Source organism: Cuculus canorus, chromosome 6 (assembly GCF_017976375.1).
Source record: "Cuculus canorus isolate bCucCan1 chromosome 6, bCucCan1.pri, whole genome shotgun sequence".
NCBI lineage: Eukaryota > Metazoa > Chordata > Aves > Cuculiformes > Cuculidae > Cuculus > Cuculus canorus.
In genome coordinates, this window is record NC_071406.1 from 29104666 (window position 1) to 29123751 (window position 19086).

The 19086-nt window shown below is 47.7% G+C and overlaps 1 protein-coding gene across 6 annotated transcripts in view; it reads right to left on the bottom strand.

Moving 5' to 3' along the window:
* PLEKHM3 (pleckstrin homology domain containing M3) overlaps window positions 1–6308 on the bottom strand; it is a 127684-nt gene extending 121376 nt beyond the window's left edge. For all 6 annotated transcript variants that reach the window (XR_008450557.1, XR_008450558.1, XM_054070674.1 and 3 more), the window contains exons 1-2: window positions 6012–6308; window positions 469–601 (exon numbers count right to left, since the gene is read on the bottom strand). The gene's annotated coding sequence lies outside the window, so the exon portion shown is untranslated. The remainder of the gene's footprint in view (window positions 1–468; window positions 602–6011) is intronic.
* Between the last annotated feature and the right edge of the window lie 12778 nt (window positions 6309–19086).

Consider the following 19086-nt stretch of genomic DNA (forward strand, 5'->3'; position numbering starts at 1 on the left):
ACCATGTGCGTCTCTTCAAATTGGCCACAGCACAAGTGGTTAGTGTGAGATGGATCTGAAAACACCGTGAAGCAGACAGGGAAAGCAGGAAGGAGGAATATGAGGCATCACACAACTGGTTAAGCAGTCTTGTAGGTTTTGATGCTCACAGGACCTCTTCTTCAGTGAACAGGTAATAGAGATGGATAAAACAATGAGTGATACACAACAAATAAATAAGGTGTTCCCCCTTTCTCTCATATTTGGAGAGAGAACAATCAATGATGTGCACAAGCAATGTATTCAGGAGGAAACGCATAAACAAGATATGCTCCCAGGTGGCAAAAGATAGCAAAAGGAGGGCAATACTGTTTCAAGTCCCCCAAGTCTCACTGATTCCTAGTGACTCTTATGCTCCAATTCCTGGCAAAGATTTGGGTGTTTCTGAGAATTTTATCTCAAGAGCACAAGAGGAGTTTTACAAGTTACCTGTATGCAAACAGAGAGCAGGGTTGCCTCAGCCACTGGAGAGCTGTCCTATGCCCTTCTCAGCACCCTGGAACCTGCTGCGGGAACCAGCTCTGCTTATCCTGTGCTGCATTGCAACTGTGGGCTGAAACACCTATGCCAACAAAGAAAATAGAGAGAAACATTCTTTCAGTTGGGTAACAATCTGGTAGCAGAGCAAATTCAAGCGGCCTCAGGGACCTTTCTTTATGGTATGTTGCAGGCCCAGATCACTACAGCCCAGTTTCTGGGCTGTGACAAACCTGATCTGAACAAGTCACCTGAAGAAAAGATGGATGTACAGCCTCCTTGAATATAACCCACTAGGGCTGGAGCAGCTAGCACCTAACAAGCTTTTATGCTTGCCAGTCTGAGCACCCTCAGCCTGAATGTCTTCCAGTGGCACACTGAACAATGACAGCCTACAGGTTTTGCTGCTACAAGGATTTCTGACAAGCCTGGTGGGTTCCATCAGCCAAGGCCGGCCCAGAATCTAAATGGGATGCACTCAGGTCAATGACAGTCTGTGCAAATCATGCTCTGCCATGCGGAATCCCTAAAAAAACCTAGGAAGATTTCAGTGCTAGCTCTTAGTTAAGCAGATGTACTTGTCAGGTGTGCACACGTGAATGGGTACAAGTGAGAATGAGGATGCACAGATGGCTGACTATCCCAAACAAGATCTTTATCATTGCCTACGCACTTCTATGCATTGGTGGCACGGAAAGCCTGCATAAAAAGTTGAAGACTGACAGTGGCAGCACAAAGCAAGGTATTGCAGAGTGCCCTCTTTCCAGCATCCCCCTGCTGTAACTAGACGGCAGATGATGCTTTACTTATTTACAGTACAGCAAGGCCTACTCAGCAAACATTCTCCACCTTGTTCTGACCAGAAGCTCTTTCAAAGCACAATGGCACTGAGGTTTCTCTCCCAGCCAGAAGCCAGCTCTCCCTCAGCTGTGCAGGAAGCACAGCATCACAGCTGCTGTGGCTGAAGCCTCAGTATTCAATGTCCCCAGTTAGATCCACTGCATTGTGTGCCATCCACAGGTATCAATCGTAGTGCTGGTTCAAAACACTTGCACTCCTGGCAGTTACAAATCCCATGTATCTGTGCAGCAACTGAAAGCTACACTCCTGCTTGCCTCTCACACTGAATTTGGAAAGGCAACTGATAATTGTCCCTAATTTCATAAAGGACAATTGCAAAGAACGACTGTCAGCTGGGATACTGTCCCTGTGCAAACTATCACATTTTCTTGTGTCCTGGCTGTATTTTGTTCCCTTAGCACAAGGTAAGCCTTCTCCCCAGGTGATTCCAAACCCCAGCTGATCTACTGCTGCGTATACCGAGTGAGCAACACAGCACACAAGCTTGCCAGATTAATCATTTAAATGTCAAGATGAAACATACGGTGCCTCACAAAGAAGGGAAAACTACAAGAAACTTTTTATATGCAACAGGGGATCACATTTTCAAAGAGGCTGCCAAGTGGCGGTCAATGCTTGGTTCAACATGGCCTGGATAATTGTCTCTAGATCACATTTTTAAAGACCCTCTTCAAAAGCCTCTTTCCCCAACACACAAGTGAGAAATCTATCACTTAAAATGTTCAGACTATCCCAGCTTTAAAGTAACTCGCATAAATACCTTCTGACTGATATTCCCGCACAAACCCACTGATGACATCAGGAAAATCTCACAAAAATTGGTGAAAAAGGCTTTCTGGTCAGGAATGTTTGGCTATAGGGCTACAGAGAGGATAACTGTGAGTGTAAGCATAACTATCTTCACACTGCAAACCCCTCTGTTTGCTATAGTCTCATTGCCCTTTAAAGATGAAATTGTCTGCCAACATTTATCACTGAAGAAGAGTTCCCACATCCTGTTTGCTAGACCCAGGGAGCAGCAAAGAGCAGGAACAGCTGCAATTAACTTGGTGCCTAATTGCAGTCCAGCTAGAAGACCACAGACCTCTTCCACACTACAGCAAACAAAACAAAACAAACGAAAAAAACAAACCCGACCAAGAAAAGAGGAAGAAAGAGGTGAAAATGCCACATTCTGTGAGGGGAGGCAGACCCTTAGTGAGCATACATGAGTTTCACTCTGTGAAGCATAGATTTTCCCCGGCTGCAGATCCACCCTAGTGCCTTTAACAAGGAAGCTCCCCAGGCATCTTCCCCGCTTGGGGAACTAACACAGCGGCTACAGAACAGCGCATCCAGTAATGAGCACACAGTGATGAATAATAAACACTATATAAACACAGTATACATTAATTTTAACTGCCCTTCGGAAACAGTAATTAAAACTCTAAGCTGAAAAGCACACAAGAGCCTGCAGCCCCTAAATAAAGTGGGTCCAGAGGGTGAGGTGGACCCAGCAGTAGAGGTGGATGGACCACAGAGAGCTTCTGTTTTCCGAGACTGAGTGCAATACAGTTCTCAGAGACCTTATCTCTGCCTCCTTTGCCTTGCAGCCATCTGACACGCATCCCTCCTGGCTGGGGAGCACCTCCCAGTAATGAGGGGCTGTATCACTTCCCGTGGATGAGTAACCATTTAAAATCCTAGTAGCCGGACTGGGACTCCGGAAAGGATAAAGGACATTAAGCACGGAAAGGAACAGAAAGCAAAGCAGGCTGACAGGAAGGGAGTGAGCTAATGGAGATACGCAGCCCAGGCTTCGGGCCAAACTCACCAGCCCCCTTGAGTGCGTGATGGCTGGCTGACCTCGCAGGGAAGGATGTCAAGCACAGGGCAACAGAGACTCTGCAAGTCCTAGCACTGCCCTGGAGATCGTCTGGACAAACACCCCAAACTGACACTTCAGGCACAAACTCCACGTGGACAAACAGAAGGAAGCAGTGCCATGATTTGGCCTGAGGCACAGATACATGGTCTTAAACATAACTGTAGTCCCAAAAAACAACCCAAGGGAGGATGAATAATTTCTGTGCTTGGGTTCATTTGCTTTGTGTGTACAGGCTTGTTTAAAGTGGTATAACCTGCATTTTACATGCTGCCCTTTGACTACAAGAATTCCTGCCTGTTATGCCCAGCAGACACTACAAAAGAGCCAGTTACCTCCTGAGCTCAGCACAGAGATGGGGAAAGGGTACTGGAGAGGGGCAATAAAATCCTCCTCCAATACAGGAAGAAATGTGATTGAACCAGACATTTAATAAACAACAAACAACACACAACATATGATTCAGTCTAATCTTCTAACTGTATCTGCCACAACGTACCAGCTTGTCTTCTGCTAGGATGTGGGGGAACTTTGTATATGCCAGGTGAGAGAAAACTCTCTTTTAAAAAATAAACATTTATGGTTAATGCAAACTAATATTTCACAAATATCTCCCCACTCCACACTTTCTAGAGCTACACTGAAGGGAAAAGACTGCCAGGCCTTAACTTAAAAGCTTGACTTTGAGGTTTTTTTTTAAAAAAAAGATGAGAAATTAGGGCAGTTTGACCTCGTGAGTTCTGAACAGAAATAAAAGACACATTTCATTCTTGGGGATGTTGCTCCACCAGGACTCATTTACTGAGACTGCTAGAAATTAGGCTGCTGAACTCTCAGCTGTTTGGTGCAGCAATGTCCTACTATACCCACAGGTGGCTGCATTTAAGCACTGAAGGACAAACTGAAAGGGGTCTACCAGATGAAGACATTTATCTCCTTATAAGTAGGACTTCAGGGAGAACAAGATGCCTTGGGACCTTTCTAGATGAAGACCTAGCAAGTATAAATAGTAATATAATAACTGAATTCTTTGCCACCTATGCCAGACTACACAATTAATTTTTACTTAGTTCTGCAGAGTAGTTGCTTTGAGTAGAAGTAGGAAGCAATGATCAGGCTCCAGTAAAACCCCACAGCTGGGAATAACATCCACCATCGCCCCAGTGGCCGGAAGGAGGGTAAAAACCACACCCCTCGCAAGAACAGAGGATAAATTTCTTCCCTGAAATCATTGCCCAGCCATAAGAAAATACACTTGACACCCAAACCTATGCAGCTCGCAGCTTTCTGAGTAGCCTTGACCTGCAGCTGTAGCCAACTCCTCTCTTTAACGTGGTACCCAAGGAGTTCAGGGGGGACAGTTCAAGCCTTTGTACAGTGAGACCTGGACTTGCCATACTGTTAGTGGTTGAAGACTGACGGTGATGAAAAAGCAGTGTTTAATAACAAACTCATTTTCAGGCTCAAACTAAGCCCTCCTCTTGTCTTTCAAAGAGCCACAACCACAGTGATTTGGCATATTAATCATCAGCGGAAGGGGGGGAAGCAAGGAAGCAATAATCCAAATAATGCTGAAATTTGGCAAACTACAGCAACAACCCTGCTCTCAAGCGCCAGCAGCCCTGCCACCACCGCTGACCCCGCAGGCTGGTTGTAACCACAGGTACAACCACAAAGTCGTGTCACTACTCAGCACAAACGCTTCCTGTCTTCTAAACTGAATTAGAACTTCATTACTGAAGTTCTCAGCAAAAGCCCAACAGAAACCTCAGAACACCTGCTGAAAGCAAAATGCTTACAGATACCATGACTTCAGTCTGAAAAGGTTCTGCAGGAATGATGTATCGAGCTACTGCAGCCTGATGAGATTCTTCATTCCACTACGTAGTGCCCCATTTCACATTTCCTTTTAAAATCCCAGGTTTAATTCACTAATTATGGATAAACAAGCCTTGAAAGTGGCAAAATGAAAATTATTGCTGCTTAAAGCATATGAGCACTTGTCCTACTAAGATTCAAGTCCCTTCTTAATCTTAGATATTGTGAATTTTTGTAGTTGCTTGATGGGATCATGCAGCGCCTACAAGTAGGTTTGTCTGTAAACCCCTGCAGGATCAGGGCCACACCTGGCCCTGTCCACAGCACAGAAAATGGATCAGGAGCAAGTCACAATTCCTTGCACAAACCTAATCTCATCTTTCTTCCCTTATGGCCGGCAGGTTGAGGGAGATGATTCTGCTCCTTTATTCCTCTTGTAAGACCTCATCTGGAGTATTGTGTCCAGTTCTGGAATAAGAAGGATAGGGAGCTGTTGGAACAGATCCAGAGGAGGGCTACAAAGATGATCTGAGGGCTGGAGCACCTCCCATATGAGGACAGGCTGAGAGAGTTGGGCTTGTTCAGCCTGGAGAAGAGAAGGCTCTGAGGAGACCTTATAGTGACCTTCCAGTACTATAAGGAGGGACTTTTTACAATGGCTTGTAGTGATAGGACCAGGGGCAATGGGTATAAACTGGAGAAGGGCAGATTTAGACTAGACATAAGGAGAGATTTCTTCATGATGAGAGTGGTGAAGCACTCGCCTGGGTCACCCAGGGAAGCTGTGTCTGCCCCATCGCTGGAGGTGTTCAAGGCCAGGTTGGATGGGGCCTTGGGCAGCCTGGTCTGGTGGGAGGTGTCCCTGCCCAGGGCAGGGGGGCTGGAACTAAATGGGCTTTGAGGTCCCTTCCAACCCAAACCAATCTGTGATTCCATGATTCTATGCTCTCACCTGGCAGCGCCCGCGCCCCCCGCGCTGTGCCGGTGCCCGGGCAGCACATACCGTCCCCACGACACGCGCTCCCGTCGGGCCTATCTGAGGTCGGGAGGCACCACCCGGCTGCGCTCGGGCTCTCGCTCCCTAACAGAAGCGCTTTTGCCGCACAGAGCCGCGCCCCGGGCTGCCGAACCCGCCCCAGCGCGGCTCCCGGCGGGGGAGCAGCGGGACGGGGGTCTGCGGGATGCCGGGATGCGGAATGCAGAGATGCTCCCGCCCCGCTGCTTTACCTGCCGCGTCCCGAGCAGCCGCTCCCGGCGCGGCGCGTCCTGCCGCAAACCCGGCCCGGCCGCCGCGGGAAACCGCGCCGCCGAAACAAGGTTCCACCCCAGCGCGGGGACCGGGAGTCGGGACAGAGGCGAGACAGAGACGGGCAGAGTCAAACAGAGCCAAACAGAGCCAAACAGAGCCGGGATGGAGCCGGGATAGAGTCAAACAGAGCCGGGACGGAGCCGGGCAGAGCCCCTGTCAGAGCCAGGGCAGAACCCGGACAGAGCGAGGGCAAAGTAGGGGCAGAACCAGAGCAGAGCCCCCAGCAGAGCCCGGGCAGAATCCAGGTAAAGGCCCTGGCAGAGCCAGGGCAGAGCCAGGACAAAGCCCCCCAGCAGAGTGGCAGCCGCCGGCTCCTCCGGGCTTGGGACACCACCAGTTCCACGGCCTCCCGATATTGAAAATGCAGGCAAATAAACTCTCCAAGTCTCGGTTTGGAGCTTTAGAAAGTGAGCATCCTTTATCAGCCTGGGCAACACGAGGGAGCGATCCCCATCGATCATGTGTAGGCAGACACAAGCTGGGGACAGAATGTATTTCCCACTTACAGGCACATGGATAAATTTTCCCAGGAGTCTTATGCACGTTCTGTTACTTTCCAAGGTCTAATTTTAATGTTACTAAACAAAAATGTTAATGTTATTAGTCAAAACTCTGCTAATTTGGAGCTGGCTCCAGCTCTGCCTGACATTGCATTCGAGATGGGGAAAGGCTGCAAGCAGAGGTGATCACAGAAGACACATCTGCACAGCACATAGCAGACTGAACCCAAGATGTGACCATCTCCAAAGAATGAACAGTGTCCATAAAAGCACTGTTTTAAAGAAAACATGCTACCAGAAGGATATTCTGTCTAACTTTCAAGAAATACAATTAGGTAGATGAAGCTCAACTCTACTTCAGCTTAAATCAAAGATATTCCACTTTTTGTAATAGTAACTACTGCTTCTATCACTTCAAGAACGCACAGCTTCTTGCTTCCCCTTAAAAATAATAATGGAAAACCCTGCGGCTTTTCCTATATAAACATAATGGGTAAAGCCACTGAGGTTCCCAAGGAGCTGCTACTTGACCTCAAGAGAGACAGAAATCCAGTGTTTAATAAAAAACTCCCTTCAAACCTTAAACTAAGCCCTCCTCTTGTCTTTCAAACAGCCAGAACCAAAGCCAAATGCTAAATGGGTTTTTAACACTCCACATCGGAAGCACACTGAGGTGCAGGCAGCAGCACGGCTGAGCTCATACCACCACAGGGCAGCAAAAAAAGATCTCTGGCACAACCTGTTACTCAAAGAAAACAAGTAGTTACAAGACAATTAGGAATCCTGTATTTCATCGGAATGTAGCATGGCACCCCACTCGAAAATACATTCCTTGTAAAAATAACCTCCTGGCGAGAAATACCTATGTGCGGGGATACCCACGTACCTGGATTTTGATGTCTGGTGTACACAGACCAGTTCCAAGCAGCAGCACATACATATTTAAAATCCTGGGCACTGTGTAGTTTCACAGACTGCACATCCCAAGGGAGCCGGTGGTGCTGCGCCAAGCAGCAGGGACAAGGTTAGCAGCAAAAAGCGACTGCACCAAAATGTGGTGCTGAACCGGGTCCATAAAGAGGACTCACATTTCAGAACAAAAGGCAGGTATTAGGTTAGCTTCCATCGGTAGTTTTTCTTCTCTTCCTCACACGCCAACCACTTAGTATGTACTGCAAAATGTGAGTGGCACAATTAACAAAGCTGTGCTCATATGGGTTATCTCACTTCAGTGATGGAAAGGATGTATGAGAGCCTGTGGTACAAAAAAAATACCAGTTTATCTGACTGCAAATTAATTAATCTTGGCCTTTACAAATAATATACTACTAGAGCACCATATATTTCAAGTCCTGCTCCTAAAGATGAATGGGTTCTTCACTGGGTAACAGTCCAAGATTGATCTTCTTATTTTAATTCAACTGTATGTGCAGCAGTCCCTCAAAGGTCGAGTCAGGATCATCATTTGCCGTGTTATTTATTGCCATCCAGCCTTTTCTTAAATGGTACTGAGACATTTATCTCTTGGGCTCCTCAGAAGGAAAGAGGCTCTCTAGGACTCCTGGGGTCTGACAATGCTTCAAGGCTTGGCCTCTCTGCTGGCTATGAAGCACAGGGTTCCCTTCCACACCCTGCATAGCCAGACGGGAGGCACGGCACACGCTGGTCCATCACTTATGGGGACACAAATGTCAGTGGAGGGGAGCAGGTGGGCACTGTGCGCTGCACTCAAAGAGCTGTAAAAATCCCTCCCTCCTCCAGTTCTGATCTCACTGTTGAAGAGAAATTGCTTGTGTTTAAAAACTACCCTAGGTGGTTTCCTGGGAAGTGGCCCACGTATCATTTTCCACCTGTAGTGAAAAAGTGATTTCAGGGTGCAGACATTGTTGCTTTTTAGAGGAAGGCAGGACAGAGGCCTTGTTCAAGAACAATCACCTTTCTGCTCAAAAACAGTCTCTCAGAAACACTTGGCAGCTGTAAATGTGGAAGGACAGTAACAACGTGCCATGAAATCAAAACAACCCCAGCTGTTCTAGTACTCAAGTCAAGACTGCGGCATTCAGTGCAGGCAGGCACTATTCCTGCCCTTCTCTCCCTCCTACAGCCCACGGGGCTCCTCGAGACCCTATTTGCCAAACACATCCAGGCATTGTGCAATGCCCAGAACTTTGTTGTGCAGGAGATGGGAAAGGCACCTCCTGCAAGGGCTCCAAGCCCTGCCAGACACTTCCCTGGGGCCAGCCAGAACCAATCCTCCCCTCCTTCCTTGCAGCATTGCCTTGAGCACCACAGGGTTCTTTAGGAAACAGTGTGTTCCCTCAAGAAGGAAGGAACACATAGTGAAAGAGGCTGATACTTAATTTTGGCCTTCTCAGCCCCTTAAGAGCCCTTTTCCCAGCTCTATATATTGATAAGACCGTCCTTATCTGATGGAAACCCTTTGCAAAGGTACTGGGATAGGTAATACTTTATTTCCTAGGCAAAATGCAATTAACACACCCTTTTCTTACACTGGCTGCTAGGGAACCTTTCAAGTGGCATAAAACAACTGAATCTGGGAACAGGTGACTACATTTTCTTCCTCTGCTCTGGCAGAGATTTCTCTTCCTACAGGCTGTGTGCCAGTATAAAAGAATAAATGACCAACCTTATCCTTCAAAGCTTGAGGACAACATGCTCTAATTCTGAAGAAACACAAACCTTGGAAATGTTTTTGTTGTTATTATCATATATAGTTAAGAATACAAGTTCCAGATTTTGCACTTTTTATTGTTTAAGCGGATCACCATCCTCCAACATGAAACCACGAGCTGTTTCAAGCAGATTATACTGGTTAAAGTCATAGCGGTGGCTACCCAACAGAACCTTCCACTCAGCTTGTCTTCCACCTTCGTCCCTCTTAGCTCATCAACCATCAACATCTGGCCCAAACCCGAACAGAGTGTGTAGGGCCATCTGGTGGTTAACTATATGAGTAAACTAACTGTGCCCTCTGTGTCCACGCAATGAAGACGTAAAGAAAGTAATTTTCCTTCTACTTAGAACGTTTCAAATATCAGCTTTCTCTTAGCTTTTAGATTATTGTTCTGTAAGTCTAGACTGTGAACAGTGAAACGGGGAAAATGGCTCTATCTGTAACACCAGAAACTTAACTTAGCTGCTTTCCTGCAGCTAAGCTGCAAGACCAAGCGCTTTTCTTCAGATCTGAACATCTCCCATAAGTACTGTAGAATGATCTTCCAGAGACCAGACTCTGGTACCACGTATTCCAGAGTTTGGCTGCTGTTGATAAGAATCCAAACATCTTTCTCAAACTGGGACACTCTCAAGACCCCTTCGGGCACATCCTTTGTTGGCACAATGTGGAAGGAGCAATGCCCATTGACAGACTTGCCACTTCACACCAGCTGAGCGTCAGACCCACTGTCTTTCCCCACTGCCTCTGATGGAGGCGGCTTTTTTCACACATTTTAATTACTGACTCCCTACATAGAAGCTATTACCTTGCAGAAAGGCCGCTAACTGGCACGTTCAGCACAAGATGAAACCTTTCTGCTAAACGTTCCTTGAGTTTGTTTATGAAAATAAATATCATCAGATGATTAAATTAAACACCGCAGCCAGCCCGGCTATACGCTATTTTCACTTCTCGTACAGAAGGGGAGATCAAAGGGAAAGGCTCAGGTAGAGTTTTTCCAGCTCCTCTAAGTTTGGTTGATAGCTACCTATTGAACACGCTAATTAGCTCCTGCTTGGGGTGTGCAGCACAAAATTAACCGTCCCCAAATTGGGCGGGAGAGCCATTTTCACAAATCTGGATGGGGTGGGATGACTTGGGAGAGAGTTGGGGTTGTTCAGCCTGGAGAAGAGAAGGCTCCGAGGAGATGTCATAGCGATCTTCCAGTACCTGAAGGGGCTACAAGAAAGCTGAGGAGGGACTGTTCATAAAGGCTTGTGGGGACAGGACAAGGGAGAATGGGTATAAACTGGAGAGGGGCAGATTTAGACTGGACATAAGCAGGAATTTCTCCACGCTGAGGGTGGCGAGGCGCTGGCCCAGGTTGCCCAGGGAAGCTGTGTCTGCCCCATCCCTGGAGGTGTTCAAGGCCAGGCTGGATGGGGCCCTGGGCAGCCTGGTCTGGTGGGAGGTGTTGGAGCTGGGGTTAGAACTGGGTGGGCTTTAAGGTCCCTTCCAACTCATTCTATGAGTCTATGACTGTCGCCTCGTTTCCTCTGCACAGTAAAGCAGCAGCACAGCCCGATTCTCCTTTCAGACACTCCATCCCCTCGCCCGGGTGTGGAGCAGAGCCGCTCCTGGGGCAGGATTGCTGGGACGAGGCAGCCTTCGAGCTCCGAGCTCCCTCCTCTCCGTCCCGGCCCTCCCGGAGCATCGCGGCTCAGCCGGGGAGATGGTGTCCCAGCTGGAGCCGTGCCCAGGGCTCCCGTGCTCCGTTTCGGTGGCCGAGGAGGGCCGGAGGGGCCCCGCCGCCCTCCCGAGCGCAGCCCCGAGCTCGGCTATTCTTCTGCTAATGGGATTGGCACCGCTTAAAGCGCTCCGCGAGGGTATTGTCTGCGACCGCGGCAAGAGAAATATTATTCAAAGGCCATTCAGGCCCCAAAAGAAGCGGCAGAGCAGAGTAATTATCGGAGACTCTCCATTAACGAGGGCATCTTTGCTCTTTGTCTGTGTTGGTTTAATAAGGGCCGCTAATGGGGCCGGGGGAGGGGCGGGCTAATGCTTCTAAACAAACCTCCCTCCCTCGCCCCCCCTCGCCCCCCCGCGCTGTGAGCGGAGCTGCCCTGATGGGCGCTGACAGCCGCGCCGCCGCTCACCCCAGCGCGGAGCGACCTTCGGGGAAACCGAGTGTGAACCCTCCCAGCGCCGCCGGGACCATCGCTGCGGTCGCTCTTCTCTTTTTAGCCTTTCCATATTTGCCGTTATTCGCTGGGTCCTTTCGTACCACCCCCCCGCCCGACCTCTCTCATGTCATCTTGTGACCCTTCCCGGCTGGACACGACGGCACTGAGTGGCAGTAATGAGGGATGACAGCGCAGATTAAGTTCTCGCAGCAAAACCTGGGGCTGGTGTCCATTATCCGGCAGCTGAGGCTGGGAGATGCTGCTGCGGAGGCAGGACCAGGGCAGCCTCCCCTCCCCACGCCGCTGGAGAAGGGATCTAGCACTGCCAACCTCTCCCACCCTCTGGCCATGGCGCTTTGCTCGTGGTGGAGAGATGGAGTGAAGCAAAAGCCAGCGTGAACCTCCGTCTCCAGACCCTTGAGAGCCACTCTCAGGAACGTGCAGCTAAAATTCTTTTGAGGGCTCCCACACTATCGCCATCAATGTCTCCTACCTTCTAGATACAGGCACTTTGCTCGTGATGGAGAGATGAAGTGATGCAGTAAGGCCAAAGCCAGAGTGAACCTCCATCTCTAGACCCTTGAGAGCCACTCTCAGCATCATGCAGCTAAAATTCTTCTGAGGGCTCCCACACAGTCCCCACCTTCAAACACCAGTTGTGAGGGTCCAGCAGCTAAGGCAGTTTGGAATATTGCAGGGTCAGAAGCATGCTGGCCGCTTAAACAGTGAAATGCAGATGAGAGTTCTCAGGAGGTCTCTGAAAAAGCATTTGAACAGTGAACTGTAATGATACATATATAAATAATGAACAAAACAGCCTTTTTCAACAACAGTGCGCAAAATGTTGTGGATACAAAGTTGAGAATCGCTAGACTCATTTTATCTAATGAAGAAAGTAAATAACAATAAAAGGAAATAATTCCCTCAAGTTTATGCAGGTCTTTTACTGAAGCCAAGCCCTAGAGACTGTGCTATTCTATGTCACTTTCAAATTATGCAACCCTAATGGACTGTCGTACTGTGCAACTGGCTCCAGAACAGCTGAGGCAAAGCCATGTCTGTACGTGTGCATGGCAGCAGTCTCAGAAACTGCACTAGTGATCCACCAGTGATAAGAGGACAGGCTGAGAGAGGTTGTTCAGCCTGGAGAAGAGAAGGCTCCAAGGAGATCTTATAGCGACCTTCCAGTAATGAAAGGGGCTCCAGGAAAGCTGAGGAGGGACTGTTTACTAAGGCTTGTAGTGACAGGACAAGGCACAATGGGTATAAACTGGAGAGGGGCAGATTAGACTAGACATAAGGAAAGATTTCTGCACACTGAGGGTGGTGAGGCACTGGCCCAGGTTGCCCAGGGAAGCTGTGGCTGCCCCATCCCTGGAGGTGTTCAAGGCCAGGCTGGATGGGGCCTTGGGCAGCCTGGTCTGGTGGGAGGTGTCCCTGCCCATGGCAGGGGTGTTGGAACTGGATGATCTTTAAGGTCCCTTCCAACCCAAACTATTCTATGATTCTAATGTCAGTGCTGCCTTTTTTGTGATGTTTTTATTCAGCTGAGATAGGGAATGATGAACTTCTCTGTACAGGCACCCACCCAGCCCTCTCTACTTGCCCTGGTGCTCAAGTTTTATCACAAGCAGCGGAAGAAAGCTAAGTGGAATCTCCTCACTGCTTAAACCACAAAACTCTGGTTTGAAGAAAGACTCCACAGAAAATTTCACCCTGGTTTCCTGAGTGCTTGGTAGTTCTGAAATTTTCTTTATTTTGGCCTTTTCCTTTCTACATTTCACCAGTAACTGCATCTCTTCTAACAAAAGAAACTTTTCATAGGTGCTCCTCCAACTCATCTCTATAAGATCAAAACACCTCAGAATAACACTGCGTGAAAGAGAGAGCAATCACCTTTACACAATGAGCTAAGTTGCAGGGAAATTAAATAACAATACCTGAGGTCATTCTTGCCGGGCAGAACTGGGAAATGGATAGAGTTCTTTCTCCAGAGCCTTACTATAGTGTTCTCAGATCAGTAGTATTCCTTCTCCCTCTTTTGAAAAGTCTGGAGGATCACACTCCTGAAATAGAAAATCAGTCTTATTTTTCAGCATTTCATTCTTCACGTCAATCAGTTCTCGTTCATATTCTCTTTTAGAAGAGTAATCATTAAACATGCACAGAGGAACTGCCTTTGCCAATGGATTGTGCATTCTAGATGGCAGAGTTGATACACTTATACATAAAGCAATAGGTTACTAGGAGCACATGGTTTGGCATGTGGTTGGTGTGGAGTTTGCTTCATAAGGATCTTTAAATGTCAGCCTTCCTTGGTCACTAGCAGATAATACAGCCAGCTTTGTTGCAAACGAAGATAATATTTGAACAAAGCCAAAATAGCAACTCAAAAGGAAGAACCAAGATCCCGTTGATATCCAAAGCAAGGGGAAATGAATAGAGAGGTGCAAATTGAAAAAAAAATGAGTTGGTTTATGGCTCAGAAGATTGGGGTAACACAGAAAAAGCAAATGCAGCATGGGAAAGGAGGGGTGGCTAACGCAGTCAAAGAGATTTGGCATGAGAAAGAGGTGTTTTGAAACCCTTGCATTAAGGATTACTCAGTGAGCAGCTTCTGCATGGCAGACTGAAGTGAAACCATCGTGTGGTAGAAGGGAGGAGACCCTTTCCCTCTAATGCTCTCAGACAGCATTTGCTGCATCCGCCCTCTGCCCGTCATTCTTGCTGGCCATTCTCCTGGCCAACAAGAGCGATACAGGGGAGAAATATTCACCTGCTTAGCAGCCAGGTAGACCAAGGCCTCACAAGAACAGAGGGGACAGCAGCAATTGTGTGACATTTTTGCCTGTCCACTCAGTCCCATTTTGAAAGGTTTAAAAGCAGGAAGGCCTTTAAGGATACATTTGAGAACACTTAAACTACACGGACAGAGGATGAGAAATTAAGTTGTTTATGAACTCATCTCTTGACCAGTTTGATGTGGCTTCTGTATCGAAACAATCCAAGGACTGGGATCACCAGGGCACCGTGTCCAGTCGCCTTGTGGCACAGGGGTATAGGCAGCCTTAAGGGATGCAGCTGAATATTCGGTACTGGCATTTCCTGACATGCCTTTGTTCTGCTCTCCCTGCCCATGAACTCTCCCTGCCTGCCTGCCTTTGCTCCAGGCCCATCTTTTTCCTTGTCCTTGTCCCACTCCTGTTTCTGGACATTTGTGGACTGCTTTGGTGCAGTCCCTGGCTTCTCCAGCTTCTAATTCCAGGCATTGACCTGATTCTGGTCTCAGGACACTGCTCACTCTCCCTGTGAAACCTTTAATATAGCAGATGAGAAATATCTGCACTGCGAGAGGCAGCTCAGTGCAGAGATCCCACAGCCAACAGCAGTCCTGCCAGCTCTAGAACTGTGAGTAATGCTGATACCTCAGTGCTGTGCAGCACTTACCTCACCCCTACCTGTGGCACTGTGCTAACAGCCATCCTGCACCCACCACCCAGGCCAGTTCATGGATCTTCCACAAGGCTCAGCTTGCCTGCAATATAGATACAGCCTATGTGAGCTTCTTGCTGGGCAGCAAATACTGTAGGAAGAGAATACTGAAGCTGGAGTGAGATCAGTGATTAGCTGCTATACAGCAATGACTTCCAGCCTCAGCTTCCCTGGAAAGATTTGGATAGAGGGACCTGAAACTGATGCTATCTAGAAGTCTGAGATACTAGAACTTTCACAAATATAATCTGCTAATGATAAGAAAGGTCTCCACACCTGGCTATTGCTAGTTACTGCTGCTAGAACTTTGCTCTTGATTCCTTCTCAGAACAGAGGTTACAGCCAGACCTTCAGTGTCTGCCTCTGCACTCCTCTGCAGTGACCCTTCATCTTAATGCTAATTTAATTAGCAAGTAGCAGAGGGTGTAAAGAAGGAAGATTTTGTTGCTGGTGCATTCCTGAGATCTGGGGCTGATGTTGAGCCATTCAAATGCAGCTGCAATCAGACACATGTAAGAGCAACCTCAAGGCTCTTTTTTTCTCTGCTGTATGAGAAGCAAGGGCATAAACATGACCTGCAGGTCTACTTTCCCCATAGCTTGCAGGTCCTATATAATTACTGCCCTAAGAGCTAAAATCCTTTTTATTCCATTTTTCCATTGTTTTAGTCATGTTCAGAGTCCATCCAAACCCATAACCAACCATTTTGTAAACCCTGAATCATTTGTGCTATAATAGTCTCAGCCTTTTTAATTTCAACTGCTATTGTTAGGGCACAAATAAAAAGAAGAAATAAAGGGCTGACAGAATTTACAGAAAATCCAGCTAAATAAAAATGATGCCATTGGTGTTCATGAGATGAACCACTTTGATAAAGGAGCATGACTGTCTTGGCCAGAGTATTCTCTACAGTGTCACTATAAGAGAGCAAGTAACAACATCTTTTGGTACTTAATGAATCCTTTAAGGGTAAAGTCCAGTCAATCTAGCTTTGTGTAATTGCATCAGAAGATACTGCAGAGAAAAACTTCAGCCCTCTCCAGCTGTGTGTTTGCAAGTATCTTCTATTCCTCAAACCAGACTGGGCTATTAATCATAGTAATCATCAAATGTTGGGAAAACTGTAGTACTTAAGCCCAGGCATCTATGAAATCAACATGCTGTAAAGACTTTCCACCTTCAGCCCTTCCTAAGAGCCCCTTTGCAGAGCTTCATGAACCACATTTATTCCACTAGGAGAGCATGTTTCTGGCTGTAATATTGTACTGAAATATCTGTACTATGATTTGCATTTGAGTGATTATTCTGTATCACATCTAATGTAGAACCATAGAATGGTTTGGGTTGGAAGGGACCTCAGAGCCCAACCAGTGCCAACCCCCCTGCCATGGGCAGGGACACCTCCCACCAGACCAGGCTGCCCAAGGCCCCATCCAACCTGGCCTTGAACACCTCCAGGGATGGGGCAGACACAGCTTCCCTGGGCAACCTGGGCCAGTGCCTCACCACTTTCAGCATGAAGACTTTCTTCATAACATCCAGTCTAAATCTTCACCCTCACCCTATCACTACATGCCCTCGTAAAAAGTCCCTCCCCAGCTTTCTTGGGGAAATTCCACCTGTATGTATGGCCCTTCCTATCTGATACATCGTACTTTCCCACCACGGCTATTATGATGAAGGCTAGGCTAAAGGCTCCCAGTTAGCTGATGCTGGGTTGCCAGCCTCAAAGGACACTGCAACCTCCTTGCTGATGTGGAATTAAAGAGAAAAGTCGTGACACCGAACACTTCTCAGCTCTGAAACAGAAAGAGTCGAAGAAGCCTCACACTTCTATCCAGTGATATTGTACTTGTTTATCTTGCATTAAACACTTCGCATTTAGAACAGACTGAGTTAGAAGAAGAAGAGTTCAGCTGCATGTGAAGGAGATGGCTCCTAGAAGCCTTCTCCAAGAGTGCCACCAGCAGCCCTTGCCGGGTGAGCGCCTGTGCATCACTGCCCTCTCCCGGCCACACCTGACCCTGCACAAACACGGAGCCAAAACTCAACAGAACAGTTAAATTTGCTTTGCCTCAGGCACTGAAAGAATATGATCGTCCACCTACTGTTGCCCTGACACTGTCAGTAACCTCACTGCTTCTAAAGGAATAAGGATTTGTTGAAATGCAATTAAACAGGATGCAAGCTGTGCTCACTAGGATTAAAGTCCATATGTCAAGAAATCTGAGTGATTAAATGGCTGTAAATTATATTTGCTCCAATTATGCGAAGTTATTTTAACTAAGATATTTAAGCTAGCCCATTTCAAGTGTGGCTCTGTTTGAGCTTCCAAGGCACCGAGCTTCTGGTGGCTAATCTGCTCTCAACTGCTTTATTACAGTGACTGATCCCTAGAGCAGAAAGACACGGAGGCAGCAAAAGAGTCATAAAATCACAGAATAGTTTGAGTTGGAAGAGACTTTAAAGATCATCCAGTTCCAACCCCCCTGCCATGGGCAGGGACACCTCCCACCAGACCAGGCTGCCCAAGGCCCCATCCAACCTGGCCTGGAACACCTCCAGGGATGGGGCAGCCACAGCTTCCCTGGGCAACCTGGGCCAGTGCCTCACCAGCTTCATCGTGAAGAATTTCCTCCTTATGTCCACTCTAAATCTGCCCCTCTCCAGTTCATACCCATTGCCCCTTGTCCTACCACTACAAGCCTTTGCAAACAGTCCCTCCCAACTCTCTTGTAGGCCTCTTTCAAGTCAGCCAAAGTTTCGAGATGTTACCTTGTGCTTTCAAAGTCTCCTCCTGGGTGCTTTGGAAAATTTGCCTTGGAATACTTCTTTGTGCATGTGCATATACAGTGGGTTTGTATACATCTATGACCTGTTTGCATGTGCATGCACTTTCTCTGATCATCCAACACTGCACACAGCAATACTCAGTCATGCTGCTTACACTCTTTTTACACTTCTCCACGGCTCCTCCAGCCTCCTTTCCCAGCCTTCCCTCTTGGCTAATCCTCCCTGGGGATCCCTGGTGAGCTGTTCCTTATCTCTGGCCAGTGAGAAACACTTTACAGCCTGTTGCCGATTGTCCATCTTGAGATGCTTCTGGGATGCCGTAGGTCCACCAGGCTGGTGCAGTCTTCACAGTCTCAGAGAAGACCTTAGCAAGTCTATAATGCCTTTCATTGCCTCAAACCCACTGAACAGGTGTTTGCTGAATAGTAGCTCATGGGAATGCAGGAGATGCCTGCCGCCAGCTCCTTGTTGCCCTGAGACAGTGGGTGCTCAGACCTGGGCCCCATGGCCTCTCTCCAGCTCCATGACTGGATGAGCCAGAGGTGGGGAGAGGGCACAACACAGAGAGGCCTAAGAAGCACGTCTCATCTTTGTCCACCCAGCAGTCTCTCCTGACCAAAGTCTTGCTAGGATGGGCGAGAGGGTATCGTGACAGGCCTGCATTTGTGTTTGTGCAGCAGGGAACTCGCTGAGCACAAAAATGCAGTGCATGGGACTTCTCAGGACCATCTACATGGATGCTTTTCTGTCTATGCACAAGACTGATGTCCGATTGAAGTCATTATGGCAGATATAGTCTGAAAGCAGCACTACCACGAACACTCCGTGTCTTAGAGTCCTCCATTTATTAAGAGGGGTTATTTCCTCCGAGAAAGTTGTGAAGATAAATCCAGCCATGACAGAAAGGGGCTCAGATACAGAAGAAATTGCAGCTACAGCATTTCATTATCTGAATGTCTCTGAAAGCCATGTGTAATTTACTAAGCAGATAAATTCAGCCCTTGTAGCTTTGCCTGTGATGGAAAAAGGTGCATTATAGTCATCAACGCTACTTTGCTTCCCATCTGTGTTTC